Genomic DNA, 6789 nt, shown 5'->3' on the forward strand with positions numbered 1-6789 from the left:
ATTTGAATTAATTTTACAATGAATGATTTTAGAGTGTTGTTTGTGTTGTACTTTTGTACTGTTTTATTGTTGTTAGCCGCCCTGAGCCTGGCTTCGGCTGGGGAGGGCGGGATATAAATAAAATTTATTATTATTATTATTATTATTAGGGTGCCATTGTATCTGAAGTGGGGAAAGCCTGGTGAAATTTGTAAGTTCTAGAGGCATGTATAACTCGCACATCCCATTGTAGATAGACTTTGGTTTCCGTTTTGGAAGATCTATGGAAATACAAGGACACGGGTGGCGCTGTGGGTTAAAGCCTCAGTGCCTAAGACTTGCCGATCGAAAGGTCGGCGGTTCGAATCCCCGCGGCGGGGTGCGCTCCCGTTGTTCGGTCCCAGCGCCTGCCAACCTAGCAGTTCGAAAGCACCTCCGGGTGCAAGTAGATAAATAGGGACCGCTTACCAGCGGGAAGGTAAACGGCGTTCCGTGTGCTGCGCTGGCTCGCCAGATGCAGCTTGTCACGCTGGCCACGTGACCCGGAAGTGTCTGCGGACAGCGCTGGCTCCCGGCCTATAGAGTGAGATGAGCGCACAACCCCAGAGTCTGTCAAGACTGGCCCGTACGGGCAGGGGTACCTTTACTTTACCTTTATGGAAATACAAGAGCAAGAATACATCAGTCTCCCGCTGTTAGGATCTCTATAACAACTGAAGCAGCTCTAAAAGTTTGGCTTATCCTTTCTTCAGTACACCATAAAAAGCATGTGAGTAAATTGAGTTCAGACTGAGGCCTATCCAAAGTTTAATAAGCAGCCTGTGAATGGATCTTCATTCATATTTAGGGACAGGAAGGAGTTTTCCCTTCAGTCACTGTGAGTGACTCATTCTTAGGGTGGTTCCTTTGCTAGCTTTCTTTTTCCTATGGTATGTTGTTTAGCTCACTTGCATAAAGTACCTGGATTATGTTATTCAACTGTTCTGGCATGGGATGCCTTATTTAGTCATCCTGGTCACTCTGTCCCACTGTAGTCAAGGAGATCAAGGTAGCTGGTTCAGCGTGCAGAGTAGGAGGGTTGCTCCTGGCAGGGTATGAGAAGAGAGAGAGAGATAAAAGAAATCTAGAGTGATATCCAAATCATTTGTTCTGTTAGCACAAGGATTTGCCATGAAACTCCTCCTTTCCTTGTGTGCATCTTGCAGCCTCCCCAAATCTTGATCCAGAGGGTTGTGCAGATTGTTGTGCAAACAGATGCTTTGGATAACACCCATAGTTCCTCTGCCAGAAAAGCAAAGTTTTACTGGCTGACTATAGCCATATCCCAGTATTCAGAATGTGGCTTAAACACACGAGGAGAGGAGCATGTGCTTGAATGTGCTGAGTCCCCCTCCATCCTCATCGGCCTCCATGTTTTCAAGGGTATCTGTTTCCACAAGAGAACCCACTTGTACATTTGAAGGCTCCCTGTCCGATTTTACAGGATTCCAAAATGTGTGACAGCTTGAATGAACAGAGGAGGCTTCCCCATTGCAGAAAGTTGCCCTCGAATATGCGGGGGGGGGGGGAGATGAGGCAACGGGAGGAGTTTGTGTGCTTGTGCACACCCTCCCCTTCTTGTGTGTCATATTTGGAAGGCCTGAATAGGACTCCTCTGTTGTAGAACCAGAGTCTGCTATGCAGTCCTAGGTTCAAATGTGTGCTTTGGGGCCCCTTTACACATTGCATTTTTTTTTAAAGAAACGAAATATTTAAGTGAAAACTTTAAAGGGTTGTAGTCAATGCTAGCCCTACTCAGAGTAAACCCATTGAAGTTAACAGACGCAACTAACTTGGGTTCATTACTTTCAGTAGCGCATCCTTGGGTACAACCCAAAATCTATGAAATGTGAATATGATGCCAGGAGTTTGGCAACATAGGTATTACACGGGTTGCATGTGGTTTCCGATTGTATGTACACTTGGTAGCCAACTCTGTTGTGTAATGTGTGAAAAGACCTTGACGGGGAGAATCCTGTCATGATACTGAATTGAATGAGAAGTTTCCACTGCATCAGCTTGCAGCTCTTAACTCTCTCCCTCGGCTACCTTTTGATTGTTGTGAAATGCTCTTTTGGGAAACTGAGCAAACCACTTCCTGTGTGATTCTTTGGTTTCAAAATCAAACAAGGCAAACCTTCTTAAGTAACCAGTTACATTCCATTAGTTTCATTTTGCATTGAACAGCACAAGGATGGGACTGTGAACTGGATATCATGCTCTTTAATTCCGTTTGCTCCTGGATTGTGGTCATTAAAACTGGAAAGAAGCAAAGACATTCTCATTTATTACTGACTGAGCAGTATGGAAGGGGCAGTACTTTAGTGAAAGCACTGAAGGACGCGGGTCTAAACCACAGAGCCTAGGGCTTCCTGATCAGAAGGTTGGCGGTTCAAATCCCCGCGACAGGGTGAGTTCCCGTTGCTCAGTCCCAGCTCCTGCCAACCTAGCAGTTCAAAAGCATGTCAAAGTGCAAGTAGATAAATAGGTACCGCTCTGGCGGGAAGGTAATTGGTGTTTCCGTGCGCTGCTCTGGTTCTCCAGAAGCTGCTTAGTCATGCTGGCCACATGACCTGGATGCTGTCTGCGGACAAACGCTGGCTCCCTCGGCCAGTAAAGCGAGATGAGCACCGCAACCCCAGAGTCGTTCGCAACTGGACTTAATAATCAGGGGTCCCTTTACCTTTAAGCACTGAAGTAGCTGTGACTTAGAAATGGATTCTGGGTCATAGCATGCAAATGAACATCAAAGGTCATTCTGCTTTATCATGGTATCTTTCTGGAACATCTCAGGGAAGTGGGGGTTGTGTTTCAGTGGCTCTCCAGGGCATTTTCCAGAAAATAGCTATGAGAGGCTACTGTTGGTCCATGGGAGTTGTCCTGTGGTGTCTTGCAGAGTTGGAACTTGTCTCCCAAACTATTTCAAATCAATTGGGAAGCTACTGAGGGCTTTTGTTTAGGTGTTTGGAGTGAAGTGTCACTAATATGTGGAAGACACCCATCTCTGTCTCTCTCTACCATTTGAATTGGGAGAGGCGATTGGGATGTTTGGTGGGTACTTAGATGTGGCGATGGGCTGGCTGTGAGCTAATAAACTGAAGCTGAATCCTGAAAAGATGGAGGTGTTATCTTTTCCAAGTTCTCAAGTCCTGGAGGTGAGGAGGCTGTTTGTCCTGGATGGGATTGAACTCTTCTGGAAGGAGCAGGCTTGTAGCTTTGGGTGGGTGGGGGGTGGCAGCTTCCAGATCAGGTGGCCTCTGAGGCTAGAAGTTCCCTTTTATAGCTATGTCTGGTTTTTCCAACTACAACTCATTTTGGACTGAAGACTTTGCCATAGTACTCCACGCTGTGGTAGCTTTCCGATTGGATTATTGCAATGCGCTCTTTGTGGGGCTGCCCTTGAATATGACTCAGAAACTTCAGTTGGTCCAAAATGCAATGGCCATACTGGCTGGGCTTCCATTTAAAACTTATATAACCGCTGTTTTTTTTTTAATAATAATATTTTATTAAGTTTAAGAATAGAAAAAAAAAACCAACCAAACAAAGAACAGTGGAAACACAGGGGAAATATGAAACACAACAATACAAAATTTCACAATACAAAAATACAAACATTTAACCTAACATGGGAAAAAGAAAAAATCAATAGACACACAAAAATGAGAAAAACACAAATCACTCTTTTCTAGTTGCTCATCTTTGATTAACTTATTTTCCTGACTTCCTCACGCCTCCCTTTTTTGTATCCCTTTTTGACAATTAGTTCAGCAAATTCATATCCTACTACTTTATCCTTAATTAATTTACCTCCCAAATTTATAATTTCAAATTTTCATCTATCTTGTTGCTAGAACCCCTTCATTTTATTTCAATGTCATCAGCATTCATACATTTTTCAATGCTTCTGTAAATAAATTTTAAATTTCCTCCAATCTTCTTCCACCGACTCTTCTCCCTGGTCTCGGATTCTGCCAGTCATCTCAGCCATTTCCATATAGTCAATTACTTGCATCTGCCATTCTTCCAAGGTGGGTAAATCTTGTGTCTTCCAATGCTTTGCGATGAGTATTCTTGCTGCTGCTGTAGCATACATAAAGAAAGTTCTATCCTTCTTTGACACCAATTGGCCAACTATGCCCAGGAGAAAGGCCTCTGGTTTCTTCACAAAAGTGTATTTAAGTACCTTTTTCATTTCATTATAAATCATCTCCCAGAAAGCCTTAATCCTCGGGCACGTCCACCAAAGGTGAAAGAATGTACCTTCAATTTCTTTACATTTCCAACATTTATTGTTGGGCAAATGGTAAATTTTTGCTAGCTTGACTGGGGTCATGTACCACCTGTACATCATTTTCATAATATTCTCTCTTAGGGCATTACATGCCGTAAATTTAATCCCAGTGGTCCACAACTGCTCCCAGTCCGCAAAAATAATGTTATATCCTATATCTTGTGCCCATTTAATCATAGCAGATTTTACCGTTTCTTCCTCAGTACTCCATTTCAACAGCAAATTATACATTCTTGATAATCTCTTAGCATTGGGTTCTAACAATTCTGTTTCCAATTTTGATTTTTCCACCTGGAAACCAATTTTTTTGTCTTGATTGTAAACCTCTCTTATTTGAAAATAATGTAACCAGTCTCGCACCTTCCCTTTAAGCTTCTCATAACTCTGCAATTTCAGCTTGTCACCTTCCTGTTCCAAAATTTCACAATACTTTGGCCATTTGGCCTCCATATTAAGTTTTTTCATAGCTTTCGCTTCCATAGGTGATAACCATCTTGGGGTTTTATTCTCCAAAAAACCTTTGTATCTTATCCAAACATTGAATAGTGCTTTCCTGACAATATGGTTTTTAAATGCTTTATGCACTTTAACCTTGCCATACCACAAATATGCATGCCACCCGAATACATTATCATAACCTTCAAGATCTAAAATGTCAGTGTTCTCAAGAAGTAGCCATTCCTTCAACCAGCAAAAAGCTACTGATTCATAATAAAGTTTAAGGTCCGGCAGGGCAAACCCCCCCTCTGTCTTTAGCATCAGTAAGTATCTTAAATTTTATTCTGGGCTTTTTGCCCTGCCAGACAAATCTAGAAATGTCTCTTTGCCACCTCTTGAAACAGTCCATCTTGTCAATAATTTGCAATGATTGAAACAAAAACAGCATTCTCGGCAGTACATTCATCTTAATAACAGCAATTCAACCAAGCAAGGAAAGCTTCAGATTCGACCAAATTTGTAAGTCTTCACTTCTGACCAACATTTCTCATAATTATCTTTAAATAAATTCGCGTTCTTAGCAGTCATATTCACCCCCAGGTATTTTACCTTCTTTACTTATGTTAAATCTGTCTCTTTCTGAAACCTCTCTCTCTCAATCGGCGTCAAATTTTTCTCCAAAACCTTAGTTTTTAACTTGTTTAGCTTAAAGCCTGCCACTTGACCAAACTCCTGGATTAATTCTAGAGCCCTCTTGGTACTAGATACTGGCTCCTGTAGTGTCAATACAAGATCATCTGCAAAGGCTTTAAGTTTATATTGTTTAGCTCCGACCTGAAGACCTTGAATCAGCTGGTCCCTTCTGATCATATTTAGCAAAACCTCCAGGACCAAAATAAAAAGCAGTGGGGAAATTGGGCAGCCTTGTCATGTCCCTTTCTCAATTTTAAATTCTTCTGTCACTATGTTGTTAACTATCAGTTTGGCCTTTTGTTCAGAATAAATCGCACCTATACCATTTTCAAAGTTTTGTCCAACCCCCATCCCCTGAAGATTTTTCTTCATAAAACTCCAAGAAATGTTGTCGAAGGCTTTCTCCGCATCTACAAATATCAAAACTGCTTTTGTATTGATATTCACTTGTATCTTTTCCAAGATATTAATTACATTCCTCATATTATCAGATAAATGTCTACCAGGGAGAAAGCCAGCCTGGTCTTTATGTATCATCTCTGCTAATACTTTTTTAAGTCTTTTGGCCAAAATGTCTGCAAAAATTTTGTAATCCACATTAAGCAGGGATATGGGGCGGTAATTCTTGAGTTGTGTCTTCTCAGACTCAGTTTTAGGTATAAGTGTGATGTAAGCTTCTTTCCACGGCTCCGGCGCCTTTTCCCCCTCCATAATTTCGTTGCAAACCTCCTTTAGTGGTTGAATCAAATAGTCTTTCAAAGTTCTATAGTATTTGGAGGTTAATCCATCAGGCCCTGGAGATTTTCCCAGTTGCATACTCTGTATGGCACCTTCAACCTCTTGTTCCGATATTTTGTAGTTCAACAATAATTTATTTTCTTGGGAGATTTTTGTAATCCATTGGTCTTCAAAAATTGATCAATTTTAGTCTCTGTCTGTGGCCCTTGTGTATAAAGTTGTTTAAAATATCTCTGGAAGCAGTTTCTGATCTCCTGTGGGTTTTGTATATTCTTTCCATTCACTTCAAGATTAGTCACAGTATTTAACTTACGTCTTTTCTTCAACTGCCATGCTAGCAGTTTCCCACATTTATTAGCAGATTCAAAGGTCTTCTGTCTCATCTGTTTAATTTTCCATTCTATCTCCTGATTTGTCATTTTCATATATTGTACTTGGTAAAACTTAATCTCTCTCAAGATTTCCTGCGACTTTGGTTTAACTCTAAGCTTCTTCTCTCCTTCTTTTATTTTTTCCAGGATCTTTCCCTTTTTCTCATCTTGAGTTCTCTTTTTTATTGCGTTCTGCTGAATCAAGAATCCTCTCATTACGGCTTTACTTGCGTCCCA

This window comes from Podarcis raffonei, chromosome 9, assembly GCF_027172205.1.
Source record: "Podarcis raffonei isolate rPodRaf1 chromosome 9, rPodRaf1.pri, whole genome shotgun sequence".
Classification (NCBI taxonomy): domain Eukaryota; kingdom Metazoa; phylum Chordata; class Lepidosauria; order Squamata; family Lacertidae; genus Podarcis; species Podarcis raffonei.